A 26,086-nucleotide genomic window follows, 5' to 3' on the forward strand; every position below is an offset into this window, starting at 1 on the left:
TTGAAGTGGGGTACAATTGTCTGTTTGGGCAGAGTTCCAAATTGAAGACATTATTTATTCCCTTAACAAAGCTGCAATACTTACCTTTTTGGACAAGTTTCACACATGTAGACACCCCAAATATCCACTGGAGTACCTGTGTGGGACACCCTAAAAAGTTTTTCTTGTGTCCCACACTAGTGCTCCTGAGTCCAGATGTGTAAACAGCTGCTGAGTGTCCTCTCCTTACATTACACTGAATCAAGTTTGAAATTCATTCTAGTTACAAACACATCTAGACAACAATGTCCCAAATTTCTTTTCATACAAATTAGCATGACCAAATGTAATTAACTCCGTATCTGCCAAAAACATTGTATTTAGTTGCCATTTTAAACTGTACAACAGTAAAGAAAAGCACATGGTGCAGCATGCAAGTAATAATCATAATAGGAACACACGACAACTACTTACTTTTTAGAAGCACTTTCTTGATTCTTCTATACTGATCCTGCTCCCTCGATTTCAGGTCTGACCAGTGTTTCCTCAATTGCTCCTTGGATCGTTGTACCCCAAAATTCCTGTGCAGACTCTTCACAACTTTATTCATGATCTTGGCCTTTCTCAAATTTGAGTTTAGGTAAGGTCCATACGTTCCATCATAGTCGTCCCTCTTCAATATGTCCACCATCTCTACCATCTCTACAAAGGCCATATTTGAGGCCTTAAATCTTCTCCTCTGGGATCAGGAAGTTTCGGGCTTTCCTCCTCCTCGTTACTGCTATTATGCACCTGCTGTGTCTCCGCCATGTTCATCTCCCACTGCGTCGAAAGAGAAGGGGCGGGGAATATTCTAGAAAGAATGCCAGGGGCAGGCGACGCGGGCGGTTTCATGCATGCGGAGTGTATATAGAGTTAACACGCGTGTGTCGTACGTACGTTCTGTGTGTGGAGGAAGGAGGACCGGAAGCAACAAACGTTATAACGAAGGTAACATTTTAACTTGGGACATCAGTGGCCTTTACTGTCCTTTATAGATTGGGGCCTATATTGGGATAAGATTAGGAGAGTTTAGCCTGATATTTCATGTTTTTGTCTTGTGTTTGGACTTTCAGCAAAGATGAAACTATTCAAAGACCCTGAATTCATGGGACAGTTTAATGACAGATACAGGGATATGAGAAATTTGTGGGAGGTTAAAAACCCCTTCGAATATATCGAATATCGAAATAAACCAGCTAGGAAGGCATCGCTGGAAAAACTGCTGCAATTTGTGAAGACGCAGGTCCCCGACGCAGACATCGATTTTGTGGAGAGGAACGTATAGGAAGGAGATTAATAAGATCCAGGCTTCCATGAGATCAGGAGCAGCAGCAGAGGATGTGTATGTACCCAGTCTGTGGTACTACACCAGGATGCGATTTATGGAAGACCAGATGGAAGTCAGGGAATCACTTTCCACACTTCCATCCAGCCTTCCCTCAACCCCAGCTGAGGCTTACGAGGACCAACCTGGGCCTTTCATCCTGGAAGAAGTGGAGGAGTCCAGCTGGAGCCAGGTATAGTATTTTTTTACTTATTTATTGTCCGAAAATTATTGTTCTTAACTAGATGTTATTATTGATAACAAATGAATGATTGAACAAAAAGTGTTTTACATATCAATAGACAATAGGGGCCAAAAATGATTGTGATAAGAATGAAAAATGCTGGGCAAAGAATGATGGTCTTTTCTATTCATTAACATTCAATTTGCAACAGTCATGAGCTGAAAATTGTGTGTAATTGATGAACCAAAAACTAAAACTATGTCCCTTTTTCATACACAGGAAGACCTCAGCCAGGACGAGGCTCTGGAATGTGGCACACAGGAGGAGGCGGGGGTAAGTGTCAGCCAGGAGGAGGCGGGGGTAAGTGTCAGCCAGGAGGTGGCCGGGCTCAGTAGGAGGCTCACCCAATACCAGGTGCCTCCCCTCCGCCTTCCAACAAAAAGGGCCAGGAAGGGGAGTAACATGGAGGAGGCAGCACTGGGCCTCATTAAGGAGGCTAATGCGGCCCTGAAAACTCCCCCCTCTGACGCTGAAGAGGCCTATGGCTACTATATAGCTTCCAAATTGCTGCAAATGGAGGAGGGCCAATGTCATAAATGTGAAAAACTTTTTGTTGAGGCCATTCCCAAGAGGTTGAGGGGCCAAATGACCTCCTCCTCCTCCTCCTGCCACAAGTCCACCTCCAGAGTCACAGCCTCCAAGGAAGGCTGCAGGGAAGCGTGGTGGGAAGGCTGCAAGGAAGACAAGAAAGTGATGGCCCTGGGTTCAGTCTGGTCTGACAGAAGACGCAGGCTGTTGTAGTACCACAGCCTAGGGACATATATGTCATCTGCTGCTGTTCGTGATCTCTGGGAGTCCTGGACCAGATTGTGCTCCCTATTATATGGACTTCTCAGGCTACCAATTTTTAGTTACAAAGAGTTGATGTGTGCCCTCGGGTACAAAGACTTTGCAAATTCCAGCAGTTTCTCTTTATTTTGTTATGAGCCAAAATAAATGGAGATTTTTTTTGTGTTTTTATTCATATAGGACAGTTTGTTTGTGAGTAGGCAGGTACATTTCCAAAATACAATGTCTAATTAACAAGGGACACCAACACAAACCAACCTCCTTGAGCTTTAAAAATACAAGATAATAATGTTGTTGTGGAAACTTGATACACCAAAAAAAAAAAAAAAAAATTATGGAGATCACTAGAAAATAATTTAAAAATAATCCAAAAAAAGGAGTTCTTGATAAAAAAAATAAATAAAAAAAAATGACATAAAAAATAATTCTAAACATTATTATGGAGATTTGGCTTTAACCACTTGCTTACAGGGCACTTAAACCCCCCTCCTATCCAGACCAATTTTCAGCTTTCAGCGCTGACGCACTTTGAATGACAATTGCGCGATCATACAACACTGTACCCAAATGAAATTTTTATCATTTTTTCCCCACAAATAGAGCTTTCTTTTGGTGGTATTTGATCACCTCTGCAGTTTTTATTTTTTGTTAAAAAAAATTAAAAAGACAGAATTTAAAAAAAAAAAAAAAAATTTTTATATTTTGTCGTAAAATTTTAAAAAGGGTAATTTTTCTCCTTCACTGATGTACGCTGATGAGGCGGCACCAATGGGCACTGATAGGTGGCAGTGATGGGCACTGATGGGTGGCAGTGATGGGCACTGATTGGTGGCAATAATGGGCACTGATCTTGTACATTGATCTTCAACACTGCTAGGTGGCACTGATTGGCACCATTGAGGCATTATTGCCTCCTCCTCTTCGGGACCGATGTCCCTTGCTGGTGAGCCGGTGATCGGCTTTTTTTTCTCCTTGCCCTGTCAGCGCGAGGAGAAAAAAAAACTATCACAGAGCTTTTGTTTTGATCATGTGATCAGCTGTCATTGGCTGACAGCTGATCACATGGTAAGGGTAAGGGGCCGGGACCGGCCCCTTGGATCGGTGATCACCCGAGTCTCAGTGACTCGGTGATCACAGCGCGCTCCACGCGTGCCCTGTAGGACGTGCGCGGAGCATGTACACAGGGGAGGCCATCGTATGACAGACTCCCGGGAATTCAGGTCCGCGCTGTAGCTGTCATTCGGCTATAGCGCGGATATCAAGTGGTTAAAAACAAAAAATGTTATTCAGGAGATCACGAGAAATAATAGAAATTAATTTGTGAGAACTCTGTGTGAATATCAGCAGCAAAACAACTTAATTCTTCTAGCATTATAAAGAACAAAAGAATGCGCTGCATTAAAAGATCCAAAAATTTACAAATTTGACGAATGTGCTAGCTCCATTATGAATGCTAGTTTTACCAGACTGAGCGCTTCCGTCTCGTACTTGATTCTGAGCATACATGATTTTTGGCAAGTCGGAATTGCATACAGAAGATCGCATTTTCGGCTAGGAACTTTTTCTGACCGAAAAATTGAGAACCTGCTCTCAATCTTTTGCTTGTTGGAATTCCACCAGCAAAAGACCAATGGAGCATACACACAGTCGTATTTTCCGACCAAAGGCTCTCATTGGAGTTTTGCTGGCGGCATTTCCGATCGTGTGTACGCGGCATTAGTGACAGTGTTCACCAGGACAGAAAGAGTTGCGGAATTTACTTAGAGGAGACACAGATGGCAATAAAAACTTTACAGAAGTTCTAATCCCTTTCCACTCTATTCAAAACAAAAAAAAAAGTTTTGGTTATACATACACTTTAATATTGTAAATGGAGTGTGTCTTTAAAGTAGACCTGTCATGATAATAAACCAACATCCCCATGAAAGTGCGGACATGAGAAACCCTGGCAGTGCATTAATTGATACAGGGGATGGGCACACCCAAGCTCAAATTTCAGGAACTTGGTTTTATATATTATTTATTACAGGTACTTATAGAGCGCTGTCAATTTATGCAGTGCTTTACATATTTATTATAATCACATCAGTCCCTGCCCTCAAGGAGCTTACAATCTAAGGTCCCTAACTCACATTCATACATACACATACTTGGGTCAATTTCATGTATTGACAGTAGGGGCTCTCAAGGGACATTTAAAAAAAAAAAAATATATATATATATATATTATCACTTATATTATTACTGCTTATCACTGCGATCGTTAGAGCGAGAGCAATAATTCTAGCCCTAGACCTCCTCTGTAACTCAAAACAGGATATTCTGGAGAGTGAAGTCAAATGGGCCTTAGAAAGCATTGCTTATAACAAAGCTAGTGGAAGTTATTGTATCCCAGCTGAGTTATTTAAAATCCTAAAAGATGATGCTGTTAAAGTGGTGCACTCACCATGCCAACAAATTTGGAAAACTCAACAATGGCCACATGACTGGAAGAGATCCGTTTCATTGGGATTCCAAAGAAGGGCAGTGTCAAAGAATGTTCAAATTCCCGTACAATTGCACTCATCTCACACGCGCTCTGAAATTAGGTATATAGCTAGCTGCATTTTTTTTTTGCTTTGCATAACAGTCTCAAAACATGGTAAAATCTGAAGAATAAACATTTGAACCCTACATGTTACTTGGTCATCAGGTGCCTTAGAAGGGTTGCTCTGGTGCTCAGTAGGGATGAGCCGAACACCCTCCTGTTCAGTTTACAGCAGAACATGCGAACAGGCAAAAAATTTGGCAGAACAAAGTGCTCATTTTAAAGGCTTATATGCAAGTTATTGTCAAAAAAAGTGTTTGGGGACCTGGGTCCTGCCCCAGGGGACATGTATCAATGCAAAACTTTTTTTTAAAAACGGTCATTTTTTTGAGAGCAGTGATTTTTTTAATGCTTAAAGTGAAACAATAAAAATGAAATATTCCTTTAAATATTGTGCCTGGGGGGTGTCTATAGTATGCCTGTAAAGTGGAGCATTTTGCCGTGTTTAGAACAGTACCACAGTAAAATTACATTTCCAGTAGAAAAAATGTAATTTAAAACTGTAATGAATTGTCGGGTCTCGGCAATATAGATACAGAAAATTGAAAAAAAGGGCATGGGATCCCCCCGTCCATTACAAGTCCCGTTGGGTCTGGTATGAGTATTAAGGGGAACCCCGAATCAATTTTTTTAAATTGCGTGGGGGTCCCCCTAAAATCCATACCAGGCCCTTCGGGTCTGATATGGAAATTAAGAGGAACCCTGTGCCAATTAAAAAAAAAAATGGCGTAGGGGTCCCCCCCAAAATCCATACACGACCCTTTAGGTCTGGTATTGGTTTTAAGGGGAACCCTGCGCCAAAATTTAAAAAGAAACGGCGTAGGTGTCCCCCTAAAAAACTTAAAAACTGTTTTTAAATTGTCATTTAAAACTGTAATGAATTGTCGGGTCTCGGCAATATAGATACAGATAATTTAAAAAAAGAGCATGGGATTCCCCCCCCCCATCCATTACCAGGCCCTTTGGGTCTGGTATAAGTATTAAGGGGAACCCTGAATCAAAATTTAAAAAAAAAATTGCGTGGGGGTCCCCCTAAAATCTATACCAGGCCCTTCAGGTCTGATATGGAAATTAAGGGGAACCCTGCGGTAAAATGAAAAAAAAATGGTGTAGGGGTCCCCCCCAAAAACGTTACCGACATTGGGGAAATTGCTTTCTGCCCACAAGGGTGGACGACTACTGGGATCTCTGAAGTAATCCTGGTCCAGCCTAAAGCACCAGAAAAGTTATTACTGTACTGGGGTGAAGCATTGCTCCCAGGAAAGAGCAGGGGTCCGCACGGACCCTTTCACTGCTCTCATTTTGCTGTATTCCTCTCTACTATATTCCCATGCATGACCATCTATATCTACCTACTACGTCCTTAAATCTCCTCCTAGGGGGCACAGTTGATGGACACAAGGACTACATAGCAACCCCTGGGCATGTCTACCCATACAGGGAAGGAACCTAACATAATTGCACAAGGAAAAAAAATTAGGATGAACAGTGACCTCCTGTGGTGCTTTTGGAAACTACAACATACATCCTACCAGATATACTTTATAACACCAGGACCCCAACACTTTGTTACATACATGCTGATACGCACTCGCATCTACCCAGTCCACAGTCCTTAACAATCATTACATATCAAATGAACAAAAATGTAATTCATTGCAGCCTATAAATCCCTAGATGCGGTGGCTGCATTAGTTTGATATTTTCTGCAAGTTTAGAAAAATGCTTGCTGATCCTGATAGAAATCCAGTGTCCTTGTAAGTTCCTGTGCACTGAAATGAAATCACAATGTTATCAGCTATGCTTTTTTCAGTGGACTACATAACAACTCTCCTCTTTGTAGTAAGGATGAGGAGATGTGGAGGTTTTCGTAGTCCAAACAAGGAAAGCGGCCTGGGGTGAAAATGCTGGTCTTCCATAAATACAGTGCAGTGAGTGAGCATTGTCACCCTAAGACTGGAAAGATTTTATTGACAATGGTAACACAGACACTTATTGTTCCCCACTTTGTCAAAAACTAAATAAAAACAACTTCTAGATGGAAATAAGCCTTAATTTTACAGGTGATTGGAGCATACTTTTAATTGCCATATTAAATTACGTAATGGTTAAGTAAGGTTTTGAGTTTTTCTGCAAAAAATACAGAATAATCAAGTTCTACAGAACAATCTTTGATTTCTGCTTAGTTTCATTCTACCCTGAGCTCTAATAAGCTGAAAATGTAAAATTCTGGTGTCAAACACCACAGCAACACATCTCACGCTGAGAATCAAATCACAATGCTTCTTCACAAGGGATTCAGAATGACTTATTCCCAACATCATGCTCTTAGCCTCTTATTTGTGTTTCTTTTTTCCCCCGAAATAAAAGCATATTGAAGCCTACTCATGAGATTTGAGCTAATGTACACTTTAATGGCCATGGAAAGTTTGAAGAGCATTATAAAGAAAGCCAGTTGCATTTTATGGTCATTCTAAGTTTAATTGCTGTCAGCACAAATAATAATAATGATATCTACAAGAACGGCAATTTGTCTTTTTTTGCATTTCGTAGCAGGCTTGCCATTGCCAGCCCTAAAGAATTCCATAAAAAGAAACACCAATAGCCTGTAATATTCTGAGGGAAGGTACACATAACCAGAATCTGGCCCTTTTGTAAGAATAAAGGTTTTCTGTGTCAGTAGCAAGACTGTATTTACCATAAGGCAGGCCAAACAAGCATTCAGGTCAAAGTAATAAAAGATAAGTAAACCCTAATAATGAACTTCTTTTATTTGTCCCCTGTTCTTTTAACCACTTAAGAACCAAGCCCATTTTTGACATTTGTTGTTTACAAGTTAAAATCAGTATTTTTTGCTAGAAAATTACTTAGAACCCCCAAACATTATATATATATATATATATATATATATATATATATATATATATATATATATATAAAATATATATATATATATATATTTAATATAAGTTATATATATTTTTAGCAAAAACTCTGGAGAATAAAATGGCGGTTGTTGCAATATTTTATGTCACATGGTATTTGCGGTCTTTCAAACGCAATGTTTTTGGGGAAAAAATAACATTTTTTTTTAATAAAGAAATGAGAAAACCGTAAAGATAGCCCAATTTTTAGTATATTGTGAAAGAGGATGTTATGCCTCCATAGGCAACACTTTAAAATTTTTTAACGGTTACAGAGTTACAGAGGTCTTTTCCTAGAAATATTGCTCACACTCTGACGATCATGGCAATACCTCACATGTGTGATTTGAACACCATTACATTTGCAGGCGCAACTTATGTATACGCTTTCTTTGCTTCGGGAGCACGTGGGCATGTTTTCTTATTTTTTTTCTTATTTTATTAACACTGTCCTTAAAAAAATAAAAATAAAAAAATCTTATCACTTTTATTGAATGTAAACATCCCTTTTGACAATAATAGGTGGTGACAGGTACTCTTTATGGAGGGATTGGGGGTCTAAAAGACCCCCAATCCCTTCTTTGCACTTCAAAGTATTAAGATCGCCAAAATTAACGATTCTGAACACTGTATTTTTTTTTAAATTGGTGCCATTGGCAGCCAAGTAAACCACAAGTGACGTTGTGACATCTAAATTTTACTACTGAGACCTGATTGAAACCGAATCTGGCTTAGTTCGGGTCACAGCCTAGCTGCCGGATGTGCCGGATGGTGGCTCGGGTCTCCCGATGGAACGGGAGGCCCAGAAAGAGCGACAGACGGTGGCAGGAGGGGGGACATCCCCTCCCGCTGCCTTGGATAATGGCCGAGCAGCTGCTGAACCAGATCAGCCATTATTACCAGACAGCCGACCGCCCGTTCTGAAAAATGGTACCAGCTGCAGGCTTTACCCCGATACATCCACTTCCTCCTACCGACGTACAGCTATGGCAGTTTGCGGGAAGTGATTAATAAATATACCATTGACAGTGTTTTGTTATACAGTGCCTTACAAAAGTATTCACCCCCCTGGCATTTTTCGTGTTTTGTTGCCTCAAAACCTGGAATTAACATGGATTGTTTGAGGATTTGCAACATTTAATTTACAGAACATGCCCACAACTTTGAAGATGTGTTTTTTTTTTTATTGTAAAGCAAGCAACAAATAGGACAAAATAACAGAAAAGGTCAATGCGCATAACTATTCATCCCCCTAAAGTCAATACTTTGTAGAGCAACCTTTTGCAGCTATCGCAGCTCCAAGTCGCTTTGGATATGTCTCTATGAGCTTGCCACATCTTACAACTGGGATTTTTGCCCATTCCTCCTTGCAAAACTGCTCCAGCTCCTTCAAGTTGGATGGTTTGCGCTTGTGAACTGCAATGTTTACGTCTAACCACAGATTTTCTATTGGATTGAGGTCTGGGCTTTGACTAGGCCATTCCAACACATTTACATGTTTCCCCTTAAACCACTCAAGTGTTCCTTTAGCAGTGTGTTTGGCGTCATTGTCCTGCTGGAAGATGACCCTCCTTCCTAGCCTCAAATCACACACAGAGTGGCACAGATTTTGCTCAAGAATATCCCTGTATTTAGCACCATCCATCTTTCCCTCAACGCTGACCAGTTTCCCAGTCCCGACTGCTGAAAAACATCCCCACAGCATGATGCTGCCACCACCATGTTTCACTGTGGGGATGGTGTTCTTTGGGTGATGTGATGTGTTGGGTTTGCGCCAGAGATAGCGTTTTCTTTGATGGCCGAAAAGTTCAATTTTAGTCTCATCAGACCAGAGCACCTTCCTCCATACATTTTGGGAGTCTCCCACATGCCTTTTCGCAAACGTGCCATTTTTTGCTGAAAGTAATGGCTTTCTTCTGGCCACTCTGCCATAAAGCCCAACTCTATGGAGCGTACGGTTTATTGTTGTTCTATGTACAAATACTCCAGTCTCTGCTGTGGAACTCTGCAGCTCCTCCAGGGTTACCTTAGTTCTCTGTGCTGCCTCTGATTAATGCCCTCCTTGCCCGGTCTGTGAGTTTTGTTGTGCGGCCGTCTCTTGGCAGGTTTGCTGTTGTGCCATGTTCTTTCCATTTGGTTATCATAGATTTGATGGTGCTCCTAGGGATCATCAAATATTTGGATATTTTTTTATAACCTAACCCTGACTTGTACTTCAACAACATTGTCCCTTACTTGTTTTGACAGTTCCTTGGTCTTCATGGCAGTGTTTGGTTAGTGGTGCCTCTTGCTTAGGTGTTGCAGCCTCTGGGGCTTTTCAAAAAGGTGTGTATATGTAATGAAAGATCATGTGAGAGTTTGCACACAGGTGGACATCATTTCACTAATGATGTGACTTCTGAAGGAAATTGGTTGCACCAGAGCTTTTTATGGGCTTCATAACAAAGGGGGTGAATACATACGCACATGCCAATTATGAGTTTTTCATTTCTGAAAAATAGTTTTATGTATATATTTTTCTAATTTTACTTCACCAACTTAGACTATTGTGTTTTGATCCATCACATATAATTCAGATTAAAAAAACATTGAACTAAAGGCTGTAATGTAACAAAATAGGTAAAAAGCCAAGGGGAGGTGAATACTTTTGTAAGGCACCGTATCTGTTCAATAAAATAAAACAAAACCTGTTTCTTCTGCCAGAAATCCAATAAGCTCATAACTTCTTGCATTAAACTGACAATTTTTTATTTTCAATATGTTTATTGAGTTTTTTCAAGGATAACAATAAGATATGAAATAAATTTTGGCATTGGCCTGCAAGGCCCAAGAAGAACGATACAATACAGATATGTAAGGTACAGAAGTGTAACAGTTACTAAACTTCACTTGTTCAATAATTAACTATTAACGTTAACAGTAGGCTAGCCATGAACTGAGGGCTTAGCTATAGTAGCTATGGCTCCGTGCGGAAAAGGCCCTTATGCATGGGGAGTCAACCCATGGTTTCCAATTGTTAAAAATTCAGAGTCCCAGGCTGAAGTATTGCCTTGGGGACGTGAGAGGGGATCAGCCATCCAAGGGGTAGCCCGGCACTCCACCCCTTGGGGAACTCCTTGTGGAAATGCCAGAACCTCCCCAGGCTCCGTGCCCCCCCCATCCCCAGTGTTGTGGTAGGCTGGCTGTGTTGCTAAGCCGGGCCACCACAGGTTCCTGTTGTAAGGGGAACGGCCCTAGGAGCTGGTTCGGAAACACTGAAATTGGTATAATCTTAACCTACTAGCCTGCTCAAACAGAGAGGGGAGTGGGGCTAGAGTGATCCCGACAGCAAGAGTGGAGAAAGAGGGAGGAAAGAGAGGGGTTAGAGTTTCAGGGGAGTCCAGATTTCTATACCCTGGCATAGAGAAATATTAAAATGCGTCGCCCAGGGTTCCCATAAAGCTTCAAATTTGCTCACTTTGTCCTGTAATTTTTGCTACTATGTTTTCTTGCGCCGTTATCCAGGATATTTTACTCTTGGCCCCTCTGAAGGAAACAGTCTGCATTTTCCATGTCCTTGCGAGCCTTATCTTGGCTCCCAGGAGGATGTAGAATGTTAGTGCTTGCAAGTGTTTGGGTAAGCTGTGGATTTTGCAGTTCAGGAGTGCCACGGTGGGGTCAGGATAGATAGTGAGGCCCATTATTTTCCTTATAGTGTGAAAAACCTGTTTCCAATAGGACCTGATGCAGGGACATGACCACCAAATATGGAACATTGTGCCTTCCAAATCACATCCTTTGAAACATAGGGGAGAAACCTCTGGGTAGGTCATTGCCAGCATGGCGGGGGCATAGTACCACCTGGTCAGAATTTTGACATTCACTTCTATCAGGGAGACGTTGAGGATACCTTTATAGGAGCGCTGAAATGCTTGGAACCATATTCCTGGATCCCAAGAGTGCCCTATGTCCATCTCCCAAGCCCAGGCATATGGGGGGGATGGTTTCCTTACCTGCCAGGGAGGAGTAGATCAAGAAGATTCCTCCCCTCTGATTCATGGCGTTAGCACACCAGTGCTCATAGGGGGTGATGTTAGGTTGTTCGTTCCTGACAGTCCAAAAGTCCAAATAGAGTTAAGGAAGTAAAAGCTTTCTGAGAATCGGAACAATTTGGAATTGGGCATTTCCAATGTCCTTCTGCAATGTTTCAGAGTGAGGGGGCCTGCCGGAGTAAGAAAATGGCCAATGCAATACAGGCCTTTATTGGTCCACCAGCGGAAAACTTGGATGTTCAGGCCTCGGGGGAAACAAGGGCCTTAGGGGGGAGGACAGTGAGAGTTGTTTATGAAGAGTGTTGCACAGCGCCACTCTGTGCAACACTTTATGAAGAGTGTTGCACAGAGTGGGAGAGGGTGGGGGACATTATACCTGGTCTGGATGTCCTATCATTCCACAGGAGGTAGTCTACCGTATTCAAGGGTACTGCTTGACTCCATGGAGAGCCAGTCAGGTTTAGGGCCCCTAGAGTATGCTATGGAAATTTGAGTTGCGCTGCCTGATAGTACCACCACATGTTTGGGAGGCCAATGCCACCCTGTGATTTAATCCTATATAGAACCTCTTTAGTGCATCTGTAGCCTTTGTTACCCCAAACTAACCATACTATTTGGGACTTCAATTTTAAAATGAATTGTTTCTTTATAGGGATCGGGAGAGAATGGAACAAGTATACATGGGAGAAGGGTCATTTTTACTACGTTAACTCTGCCCAGCCAGGATAGACCACATTTCGACAACCTCCCCAGGTCCTCATCACATTTACGTACCATAGGGTGGGTAGTTTGCTTGAAAGAGTTTTCCAATATCATGAGGGAGTTTAATGCCCAGATAGGTGATCACTTCAGTTGCCCATGTGAATGTGAAATTTTGTTTTAGCAGGGTGATCAAATCAGGGGGGACGGAGATGTTTAGGGCTATGGATTTCAGCAAGTTGGCCTGTAATCCCGAAACCTGACTAAATTCCCTAAGGATTTTGTAGACCGAGGGGGTAGATGTTAGGGGGGAGGTAATGAACAGGAGTAAAGCATCCGCATATAATGCACACGTGTTCCTGATCCCCACACATAACCCCCTTAATGTCTGTACTTGTCCGGATAGAGATTTGCAAAGTCTCAATGGCCATCGCGAATAGTAGGGGAGAGAGCGGGCAGCCCTGTCTAGTTCCCCTGCCAATTGGGAAAGTGTCAGAGTATCTGCCCAGTAAGAGCACTTGTGCTGAAGGTAACGAGTATAATGAGTGGATTATTCTTAGGAAGTTTGGCCCAAAACCCCATCTTCCCAGTATTTCGAAGATGTAAGGCCAAGCCACCGAGTCAAAGGCTTTATGGAGGTCTATCGAGAGGAGGAATGCTTTCTGAGGGGGTCCACCATCCAATTGGGAGTGAAGCAGTGATATAACGTCCACTTTCCTTACCTGATCTGCTTACTTGATCTTTGTGTATGTACGATGCTATAAAGCTGGATACTCTATTAGCCAGTATTTTAGTCATTATCTTTATGTCGTTATTTATAAGTAGGATCGGGCGATAGTTACCCACCTCACTCGGGTCTTTCCCTGGTTTAGGGATGACCGTGATATATGCTGAGTTAAGATCATTTCCTACGGGGGCTCCATCCCTGAGTTAAAGAATCGTTTCAGAAAAGGAGCTAGACAGGGACCAAACTTTTTGTAGTATCCTGTAGAGAAACAGTTGGGCCCAGGAGAGGAGCCTAGTTTGAGGGATTTGATGATCTCTAACACCTCCTCCGAGGTAAAGGGGTCTTCTAAGAGGTCCCTGTGGCCTTGAGCTATTGTGGGGATAGGGAGGTCATTGAGGAAGGTATTCCTTAGTGCTGGAGAAGGCAGGGGAATGGTTTTATATAGCTCTGTATAAAACTGCAAGAAGGAATCCATTATTTTGGTTGGGTTCTGGGTCAAGTCCCCGGAAGGGGATCGAATTTTGGGGAAAACTAGTGTGCACTGTTTGGGGGTCAGTTTTGTGGCTAGTCTGAAGCCAATTCTATCCTTTTGTGAATAAAACTTGGCCCCTGACCACCTGAGGTGTTTCTCGGCCGTCGTTGTGAGGACTAAATTGAGGTGGGTTCGGGCTAAATCAACCTGTGCTAATGTCTCAGGGGTGGGATTTCATTTGTGGGCTTTAGCTAGGGATTGGTAATCTTCAGTTCATTTCTGTAGGTCTGCTCTATGCTCCTTCTTGATTTTGGAGGAGATCTGAATGAGCTTTCCCCTAAGTACTGTCTTGTGGGCAGCCCATAGGGTGGTTGGGGACACGTCGTTGTTTTCATTTTCAAGGAAGTACTCTTTTATGGCTCTTACTATAAGTGTACACTGAATTGGGTCGCTCAGCAAGGCCTCATTAAGGCACCATCGGTAAGGGCCAGAGGTTCCTGATGTCCGCCGTGTGAATAGGGATAGAATAGAGTAATTCGAGAGAGAGAGGTATCTACAATTTTAGAGCTCAGGGTCAAGGGGATTGTTGTAGCATGTGCGAAAATGTGGTCTATCCTGGCATAGGAATTGTGGGGTGCCAAGAAATGAGTATAGTCTTTCACGTGGGGATTGATCTCTCTCCAAATGTCCACCAGCCCTACCGAATATATGGCCAATTTTTGTGCTCTGTTTTGAGGGGCGTTTGGGTTTCCCTCCCACTGTTTTATTAAAGGAGAAGTCAAATGCCATATTGGAGTCTCCTCCCATGAAGACTGTTCCCTTGAAGTGTCTTTGTAGTTTGTTCAGCATCAAGGCAAAAGAAATTTCTTGGCCCTTGTTGGGGGCGTAGTACGAAATGAAAGTGTAGGTTTCCCCATCAATTGTACCTGATACTAAGATATGTCATCCTAGGGGATCTGAGATTATTTGGGATTGGGAGAAGTTAATGTGTTTGGAGAAGCAAATGGCTACTCCTTTCGTTTTGTTGTCTGCGGATGCGAAAAAGAATTGTGGGTAGCATTGGTGTAAGAAAGCAGGTCTATACTGTAGGTGGCAGGGAAGTGCGTCTCTTGTAAGAATAAGATGTCAGAGTGCATGTTATGGTACAGTTGGAATAATTTTCGGCGTTTAATAGGGGAGTTGAGTCCCTGTGTGTTGTGTGAGATTTTGAAGGTGGGGGTTTGTGTTAGCCATGGATCAGCAGGGAAGACATCGCTGAGATATTGCTTATCCTATCTCCTCCCTGCGATGAATCCGAAGAGGGTGACCGCTTTGTCTGAAGTACCAGCGCCCGGGCCCCAGGTGGAAGAGACTGGATATACCTGGAGAACCTGGAATATGAGAGGGAGGAAAAAGAGAAGTAGGAAGAGAGTGAAGCGAAAAAAGAGAAGTAGATTGCGTGAGTGAGATTCCACAATTTGTGACATCGGCTAATAAAGGAAAAAAACAGGGGACCCCCTGGCCCCCTCCCTCCCCTGGATAGGAGTGGACCCGTCAGTGCCCACCCATTAACCTGAGAGTACTGGAGTGCCCTGAATCAGGGGCTCCAGGATGTCCCGGAGAGGCAAACTAGTAGCCTTCGGAGACTAGTGGAGGCCACCGCGGTCTTGCTATGAAAAAAACATTATAATATAACATTTTAAAATGAACAGAACACCATTGAAAGAAGAATTTTTAGAGTCACAATCCCACACCACTTCCTCCCCTCTGGCCCAACCCCTGCCCGAGCAACTTCCATTATTGTACAGAGGGCTGCGGGTGAGGCTTGGTCCGGGTGGGGGAAGTGAGAGACCACCAAGCCCGTTTCAGGGTATGCCCTATACAGCTGGGTAGTTGAGGGCAAAGTCACCCGACCTGCCTGTGGAGCTGTCTAAGAGCTTTGGGCTTTTAGGTGTGCACGTACGTCATTAAAACATTAAAGTGCATAAAAAAACTTTGAGAGAAAAAACTTCTAACACAACTAAAACAAGGGAGTCACCTAGACTGTCGAGGGATATATTAACTAATGACCAACTGGGTCATACATTTGGGCCAATTGCTCAGTCTCCCCCTCCCCATCTCTCTCCCGGGGGTGGAGAGCCTATCTCTCCATTCCCTCATGCAAATGTGAAGAGGGAGGGGTTGAACACTGCTCGGGCCAACAAGCCAGGGAGGAAATAACTGGGGGTAAAACCTCAGTAGGGGAGACTTGGAGTATGGCCCCGAACTATCGGTTAGGGGGAGTCACAAGCCAGGGCCCTGGTTTACGATGACGGACAGTCCATTCATGTTGGTAGTGTCTCTTTGGACACCTTGGAGTGCTGCGTCAGCCAGGTGGGTTGAAGGGGGCTAGCAGGAGGTGGCCATTTCAATGACGAGGAGGGGCTTAAGCTCCTGGGAGAGTAGGCCTAGATGGAGCAGTAGGTGTTCACCCTCCGCAAAAGAAGAAAAGCCGTGTCCTTTGTTGCGGTATGAAAAGTTCAGGCGGAGAGGGGAGGACCATCTATACGGAATCTCTTTCATTGTTAGGATTTGCAGTAGAGGTTTGAGTGCTCTTCGCTTTTGTACCATGTAAGGTGAGAGGTCAGCAAAGACCTGAACTGTGTGTCTTTGAATGTTAAGTGCTGTGAACCCTCTTGATTTCCTCATCACTTCCTCCTTCACCGCATAAAAATGGGGTTTTACTATGATGTCCCTGGGAAGCCCATCTGATCTGGGAGGCTGTAGTGCTCTATGAGCCCTGTCGAGTTCCAGGTGGTGAACAGCAATATCTGGAATAAGCCCTTTAATAAGTGCTTTGACTGCTGGCTGGACTTCTTTCACTGATTGGGGAAGCCCCCTTATCCTAAAGTTGTATCGTCTTGACCTGTTCTCAAGGTCATCAATCTTTGATAGTGCAGTATCTAGTTGGTCCTGCATGTCTTGGAGTCTGGCTGAGTCTTGGTGTATCCTGGCAACAGATTGGACTGCTTTCTTTTCTATCACTTCAATCCTCATCCCCAATTGCCGCAGGTCTGCATATACGGATTATGTGATTTGGGCAGCTTGCAGTGCAAGATTTCTAGTCAGCAATTGTGAGAAGGCTTGCATCATGAATGGGAAGTCAGTCAGTGCTGGGGTTTTGTCACAAGCTTCTCATTCACAGAGGAGCAGGCTTGAAATAGGGTCCTGCATTGGAGTTGTGGGGAGTCCTGACAGCGATCTCCCCAGCAGGGATTTGGTGGACGTTGGGGAGGGTGCTATCATTAGTGGAGGTTTGCCACACCTGGTGAGGGTTTAGGAGCTGTGTCCTGGTCGGCTATGGAGCTTTCCTCCTCGGCGTCTGTGTGACTCCCTCGTGGGGCGGCCACCATTTTGGTGAGCAGACTGGCTGCGGAGGTCATCTGGCGGGTTAGGCTTCTCCTGGCCAATGCCGAGGTCATCCGCTTGCTCCCGGGGGGTTTCCCCGGTGTTTCGTTATGGTGTGGTGTTTGGGGGATGCTCTGTGTGCTGTAGCAGGCAGCTAATCGGCCATGGTGGCACAGAGCTCTAGAGGGTCACGGCCATTTTGCGAGCTTCCACGTCTGTTAAACTGACAATTTTAATCTCATACACTGTTGTAGCGCTCAACCCTGCAGGGGCCACTGAATAGATGCCCAGGGTTCTCTTCCCAATAAATGCCCCAAAGCCAGGCACACAGTAACTCCTTTGGCTTAAAGCGGAGTTCCACCCAAAAGTGGTCTTTGGGTGTCGGTGGCACCTTCCCACCACAACCTTATAGAGGTACTTTTGGTGAAAGCAAGAATTGGCCTTGCTGTACAAAGTTGCAATGATATGTACCTTTCAAACAAGTGTAGAAAAATTATTCTTTGGGTGTCGGGGTTCCTTCCCACTGTAACCCTATAAAGGTACTCTTGATGAAAGCAAGAATTGGCCTTGCTGTAAAAAATTGCAATGATATGAACCTGTCAAACAGGTGCTGAAATATTGGTCTTTAGGTGTTAATTGTGCCCAAGAAACCTATATCAAAAACATTTTTCCAGATGAAATGATTGAACACCCTCAAAGCTAGACAGCCTCGAAATCCTGCAGAGATTCCACATCCCAAAAAGACTTAATCAGTGACATCGGCATCAGGGGCTTTATAGCTGGTAATCCAGGACTGATGCTTTTTTATAACAGGCAAACGGTCCACGGAGTCTGTGGACAGATGCATTCTATGATCAGTAACAAAACCTCCTGCAGCATTAAATGCACGTTCTGAAAGCACACTGGATGCAGGGCAGCCCAACAACTCAATAGCATACTGGGCAATTTCTATTCTATTTCTATATTTCTATTCTCATGACCCAGTCATGTGTCAGTGGATTGTTAGCTGCAAAAAAATTCCATGTGATGCAGACACTACTGGTGGGATGTGCAAGCTGACAGCCCTGGGTGACGAGGACTAAAAAAAATCCGAAATGCCTCACTTAGGCGGAAGCCTTCTCCAACAACAGAAGACTCAAAACTACGTTTTCCATGACACTGCAACCTACTGGAGTCAGGAAAAACGTTCAATAAAATGCTCTTTAATGTGTCCTCTCTGTGGGGATGGGATGAGTTCTGAGACCTCAGAAGGAGTAATCATCCTTTTCCTTTATGCCATGTATTCTTGGGTCCTTTCGCAGGCTTTGAAGCATGAGGTTGCCCATGCGCCTCAAATTTGCAGAGGCTTGAGAAGCAGACTCCTCGGGGTCACTCAGGATGACAGCATCTGGAACTTCCTCCTACCAGCCACGTACTACTCCCAAGGGTCCTGGGGTTGGATAGCTATCGCTTACAGATTGACGCATGTCTTCCTCTTCCTTGAAGCCTATGAAGGTGCCAGAATCCTCCTCCTCATCCTCCTCTCTCCTCCTATGTGTTCTGTGACATAGGAATGATGGTGTCTGGATAAAGTGGGCCTTGAGAGGAAAGGAAGTCCTCCTTCATCCTGCTGCTCTGCCTCCAGTGCCCTGTCCATAATGCCATGCAGAGTCTGCTCCAGCAGGAACACAACAGGGATCAAGTCACTGATGCATGCACTGTCACTGCTCACCATCCTACTTACTTAGGAAACACTGCACCACCAAATTGAGGACATGTGCCAGGCATGGCACATGTGTCAACTTTCCCTGTCTAAGGGCAGACAGGAGAATTGAGCCATTATCGGACACCACCATTCCTGGCTCCAGCTGGCATGGTGTGAATAACCTCTGGGCCTGTCCCTGCAGAGTTGCAAGAATCTCTGCTCCAGTGTGGTTCCTGTCCCTTAAATACACCAGCTGAAGCACTGCATAGCACCTTTTACCCTTACTCTGGGAATAGCCCTTTAAATGCTTAGGGGGTACCTGATGTTCATAGGACAATTCTGCAGAGGAGGGCATAGGAGGTGGAGGAGAAGGAGGAGGGGATAGAGCTCACAGGTCTGGCATCATCACCACCAACTGTATGGAGACGAGGGGCACAACAAGCTGCAGCACCGAGCCCTGTCCTGTATCCTTTCAAGTTGTAAGCAACGTTACCCAGTGTGCTGTGAATGAAATATATCATCCCTGCCCAGGCTTGCTGGACCACGTGTCAGGAGTAAGGTGGATTTTACGGCTGACTGCCTTGCCTAACAATGCCAGAACATTCCCTTCCATGTGATGGTAGAGAGATGGAACGGCCTTACGTGAAAAGTAGTAGCGACTGGGAAACTGCCATTGTGGTACAGCACATTGTGCGAATTCTCGGAGGGGGCAGAATCCACCAGGCTGAAAGGCAGAAGTTGGAGAGCCAACAGCTTTGACAAGCTTGCATTCAGATGCTGGGCATATGGGTGGCAGGGACTGTATTTTTTTTTCCACTGCAGCAGATGGGGCAGAGAAATTTGCTGGCTACAGTCTACAGCTGGGGGTGTGCTGCTGGCAGATGTGCTGCTAGGACCTGGGACACCCTGTGCTATACCATAATCCTTGTCAGTGGAGGCTGCTGAAAGGTAATAACTCAGTATTGCAGGGGCAGACTGAAGTGGGTAAGGAGGAGGAGGAGTAGGGACAGATTTGTGCCCCTTTTGTGTGGCTTTTAGGTGCTCTTGCCATAGGGGGGAGTAGTTGGACATTAAATGCCTTGTTAAGCATGTGGTACCCAAATGTTGTTTTTTTTGCCACGTTTGATGTGCCCGAGACACAGGTTGCAGATAGCAACAGTGCGATCTGCTGCAGATGTGCTGAAAAGGCCCAGACAGCTGAGCTTTGTGGAGTGGGTCGGGAGATAACAGCTGCAGAATGTGATGGAATACAGTGGCTGCTCTCTACTCTTTCTTAATGTCGGCCTCCATGGGGCTGTGCGGCCTCACCTTCAGTTTCCTCCTCTGCTCTATCTGGCACCCAAGTCGCATCAGTGACCTCATCATCATCATCATCATCTCCATCTCCTCCATCTTCATCATTACCACTGGAGACAACTTGGCAATACGCTGCTGCTTGGGGAACATGAATGCCAATTTGTCTTACAGTGTTCCTCCCTCTCATGTTCCTGTCATCCTCAACCTCAGAACCAACATCTGAAACCAGTAATGGCTGGGCATCATCAAGGTGCAAGTGGCTGATGCTGTGGTCAAATAACTCAGCTGACTCCTCAATGGCTGATGTTGGGGCTATGGCAGGAATATATGTGGACAAGGAGGCAGGTTTATCCACTCTGGCAACTGCAGGGGACTGCACACTTGTCTCTGCTTGCGTGACAGAGGATGAGGAAGGTTTAGTAAGCCAGTCCACCACCTCCTCTGCATGCTGTGGCTGGATAGCATGGGCAAACTCACTAAACACACTAACTGCCTGAGGACTGACCACCACGTCCACCTTTGGCTGTGGGCACATTTGTTGCTGGCCCCCTTACAGTGCCAAGGGAAGATCTGCCTCTCTTTGTCGTCCTCCCAGACATTATTGGGAGGGAGGGGGCGGTGCTTATAAGCAAATGTAAAGAAGAAGTTGAAATCTGTACGTAGATGCACTTTAATCAATGAAAGAGGTGTTTGGTGCACTTCAATTTGAGTACTTACACTACACAGGCACACTCCACGGATACACTATAATATACTGCAATATAATGCGGCAAATGTACAGTGACACACAGAACTATATGGCGTTAAACTGGCAGTAATGCACACAAAACTATATGACGTTAAATTGGCAGTAACGCAAACAAAACGATATGGCGTTAAACTGGCAGTATCGCACTCAAAACTATATAGTGTTAAACTGGCTGTAACGCATGCAAAACTATATGGTGTTAAAATGGCAGTAACGCACACAGAAGTAAATGGCATTAAACTGGCAGTAATGCGCACAGAACTATATGGCGTTAAACTGGCAGTAACACACACAGAACTATATGGCGTTAAACTGGCAGTAACACACGCAAAATGATATGGCGTTCAACTGGCAGTAACGCACACAGAAGTAAATGGCGTTAAACTGGCAGTAACACACACAGAAGTAAATGACGTTAAGCTGGCAGTAAGGCAATCAAATAGATGGTGTTCAACCTTCACTACAATGACGCTATCTGAACTGTCCCTACTCTAGCTATACACTAATGTCAAGGTTACTTACACGGTCTCACAACACTACACTGAAACTATATGAGCTGTCCCTAGTCTACACTAATGTATGTATAAATGACACGGTCTCACTACACTACAGTGAAACTATCTGAGCTGCCCCCACTCTAGCTGCACACTATTCAAAGCTGAATGATGGTCCCCCTCTCCACACTCACACTATCCCTAGACTGACACTAAACGAATATTCTACACTGACAATTGAAGCAAAATAGCACACTAACTAACTAATAGCACTGAACAGAGCCCTGTTCTATCTCTCTCCACGCCGAAAAAAAAAATTGTGAAAAACAAACTTTTTTTTACTTTTTAATTTTCCAAAAAATTTGGACAAAAAAATGACAACTTCAAAAAACTTGCCATGCCTCTTACTAAATACCTTGGAATGTCTACTATCCAAAAAGGAGTCATTTGGGAGATATTTGTATTGTTCTGGCATTTTTGGGCCTCAGTACATCAGGATTGATCGATTTTCATATATATATATATATATATATATATATATATATATATATATATATATATATATATATATATATATATATATATACTGTATACCATAGTTTGTGGACTCTATAACTTTCTTACAGACTAAAGCCTCGTACACACGATGTGTTATTTATTATTAGCCTTGGAGTAATGGCTTTGACATTATTTTTTTGGTTGAATAATGATTTGATTTGGTATATTTTCTATATTTTTGGATGCATAGAATGCACTTTTTGTTCAAGTTCTATTGGCGCATAGCATGTCTAATTTTTTTTGTTTCCTTTTATTAATGCACAGTATAAAAATTGCGTAGAATAATACTTGGCTATGTATTTTACTTTAAATGACAGTTTGTGATTAGGCAGTTACATTTTAAAAAATACAATGTAAAATTGACACATTGACAACATAGTTGTATCTTTGATCTTAAAAACTACGGGATAATAGTGTTGTGGTAACTTGCCCAAATAAAAAAAAAAAAAAAGCATAATAATATTATTCTTGATGTCACTAGAAAAAAAGCCTTTGAAAATGTGTTTGCAATAACTCCATTAGTATCACCAGCAAAGCAGCTTCATTATTATCCCATTAAAGAAGAATTGTGCGCTGCATTTTAAGATTTCACAATTTGCCATGTCACAAATGTTAATTCTCTATTACGATCACTAGTTTACAAGACCGTCCGCTTCTGGCTTGTCCTTGTTTCGGAGCATGCATGTTTGTACTTTGGACTTTTGTCCGACGGACTTGTGTACACATGCTCAGAAAATCTGACAACAGACATTTGTCCGCGGAAAATTTTAAAACCTGCTAGCCAACATTTGTCCACGGAAAATTCGACAACAATTGTCCGATGGAGCATACACACAGTCCTATTTTCTGCCAACAGCCTGTCATCACACATTTCCCGTTGGAAAATCTGATCGTGTGTACGAGGCTTGAATAATACACACTGATTTGGATTATTTTCACCACAGAAATGTAGCAGTAAAATTGTATAACAGAAATGAAGAAAAAGGCATTTTTTCTTTTTTTATTTATTTAGCAAATAAAAAAAAAAGGTCAGTGGGGATTAAATACCACCAAAAGAAAACTCTATTTGTGTGAAATAAAATGGGTACAATGTTGCATGACTATGCAATTGTCATTCAAAATGCAACAGTGCTGAAAGCTAAAGTTTGTCCTTGGCAGGAAGTTGGTGAAAGTGCCCAGTATTGAAGTGGTTAAATATAATATATTTATTACTGATTTATATTAAAACTAAGTGTTTTGTGAGTTTTGTGAATGTAATAAATAAGCATACTATATGCCACTCACATAGTGTTTAGCAATAGGAGGACATGGATGAGGAGGGAGGGAGGGGCATGTCATTTACCACTTTGTGTATGCTCATATGTGTGACTATATAGTCATGTTGGCTGCACAGCTAAGAAAAAGAAGAAAGTAAAAAAGAGCTTATAAGGGAACTTAAATGCAGCATGCTCTGTAGAGGACACCAGCTGGTCTACACAACTCTTCTGGGAAGGCTGTTCACAAGGTTTAGGCATGTGTCTATGGGAATGTTTGATCATTCTTCCAGAAGAGCATTTGTGAGGTCAGGCATTGATGTTGGACAAGGCCTGGCTCGCAGTCTTTGGGCTGAGGTCAGGACCCACTTGCTTTGTGCACTGGTCCAAATCATTTGGTGGATGAGGGATTATGGAGTGGGGTTGTATTTCAGGGGTTGGGCTTGGCCCCTTAGTTCCAGTGAAGGGAATTCTTAAGGTGTCAACATACCAAGACATTTTGCACTTTCACAATTTCATGCTCCCAACTTTGTGGGAACAGTTTGGGGATGGCCCCTTCCTGTTCCAACATAACTGAGGACCAGTGCACAAAGGAAGCTCCATAAAGACATGGGTGAGCAAGTTTGGGGTGTCCTGACCTCAACCCGATAGAACACCTTTGGGATAAATTAAAGCAGGGACTGCAAGCCAGGCCTTTTCGTCCAACATCAGTGCCTGACCTCACAAATGCGCTTCTGGAAGAATGGTCAAACATAGTTACATAGTTACATAGTAAGGTTGAATAAAGACACCAGTCCATCCAGTTCAACCTGAGTGAGTGTGGGTGCGTGTGTACAATTGTCCCTATCCCTATACATTGTGTCTCATTAAGATGCTCATTTATTATTATTTATTTAAAGTACCCATATAGCGCCGTCAATTTACGCAACGCTCTACACATACATAGCACACTCACATCGGTCCCTACCCTCAAGGAGCCCACAATCGAAGGCCCCAACTCATATAGGGCCAATTTTTTGGACAGAAGCCAGTTAACCTACCAGCATGTCTTTCCCATAGACACACTCCTAAACCTTGTGGACAGCGTTCCCAGAAGAGTTGAAGCTGTTATAGCTGCAAAGGGTGGGCCAACTCAATACCGAACCCTACAGTCAAAGACGGGGATGCCATTAAAGTTAATGTGTGTGTAAAGGCAGGTGTCCCAATACTTTTGACAATATAGTGTATATGTTGCTGGATAGGGCTAAGTTAAAGTGAACCCGTTGCACAGCTTAAAAATTGCAAGTAAATCACAGAAAAGTCGTCAAGTATTTTAAATGCTCACTTGCAGTGTTTTTCCTTTCTCTAAATATTTTTTTTATTTACTTCCAATGTGCATTTGAAATTGATAGGGAATTTGACAACTCCAGGAAGAGCTTATTTCATAGCATAACCACAATTTCACTTCCTTCCAGCATAGCCCTCTCATGTTCTGCGAGTGTCTACTGTGTACTTACTTTCTGTGCTGGTCCAGTTATCCCTATTATCAGCTCCCTATATTGCCTTTTATTAGCTGCCGGGGGAAGAGACAAGGATGTAGATCATCCTCAGACCCAAGGTACCCATTCAGGGAGAAACTATAGACACAGTTTTTGATGGTTGTAGCTATCTGGTATATTGCATATCATTGACCATCCTTGTAGGCACTGATATACGTATGACAATGCAACAATAATTAAATCTCAGTATTACTGGGCCTGGGGCCTCTACTAGTGAAGGACGGCTGCTGCTGGAGGGATGTCAGTTTTCAGTGCACTGGATGGCACTGTACTGCTACTAAGGGGGCCCCATGTAGCTATTCCAGATACTGGGTTATTACCTCTCTTCAGGCGTAGTCCCTATTTTGACCTTACTCTCCAGGATCACTTTCCCTAGCCATCAGTGTGTCTCTATCCCTGACTTACTACTCACTCCATGCACGCCCAAATGATACAGGAGACCCTATATGTAAGATTGCAGCATTGAATCAGAGAGCTGAATTCTTTAAGTCTCTGATGGAGTCTACAAGGGGACAATTTCCCTAACAGACTGCACCATAATAATTGCATAGTGCCACCTGGAGGTTGGAGGGGAACCAGCACCTGCCTACAAGGAGACTACTATAGAGTGCCACTTGACAGCTCTGAGTCTGTTGGGGCTTCTGACATCACATCCAAGACTGCAAAGCCCAGCAAGAGTTGCCTTTTGCATGTCTTCACAAGGTACAGGTAAATTACATGCATCAAATATATTGAATACATATATAATCTTATGTATCTTGTAGTTGAAGCAAATGCTCTAGTGACAGGGTCACTTCTGTTTTCTCCTGACAGAACCTTCTTTTTTTTTTTCTTGTTTTCATAATACTTTCTCTAAACTTTTCCCAATGTAGGAGTCTAGCCAAGGTCCTGTCTATAACAATCCCCATTTGTTCTAAATATTTCAACCTTCTCGTTTTATTATTTTCCAAGTCTATGTAATTTGTACAGGGCACCGTATTGAAAATTAATAAAAAAGGTAATTGTTTCAATATTTTCTTCTAACTGTACTGTCAGAGCATCAAAGACTCTCCCACTGATTGTTTAGCAGTGGTTAGAATTACAATGCATACTAAATGACATTGGTGTTAGATTACCTATTAACCGTTCAGTATACATTACAAACTGCCAGCCATGTCCTTAAAACTATAATCAAAGTGTAACAAGAAATAAAATAGTGCTGCTCACTATAATCAGAAATAATCACCTGTAATCATACAGTATAATGCATGGTAATGGCTAGGTGTGCTTAGGAGCATGCTATGATAGGTAATTACAGTATGTGGCTACTTTGCCTGGGTGTATTATAACAG

The sequence above is a fragment of the Aquarana catesbeiana genome, linkage group LG04 (assembly GCF_042186555.1).
Source record: "Aquarana catesbeiana isolate 2022-GZ linkage group LG04, ASM4218655v1, whole genome shotgun sequence".
NCBI classification, from domain to species: domain Eukaryota; kingdom Metazoa; phylum Chordata; class Amphibia; order Anura; family Ranidae; genus Aquarana; species Aquarana catesbeiana.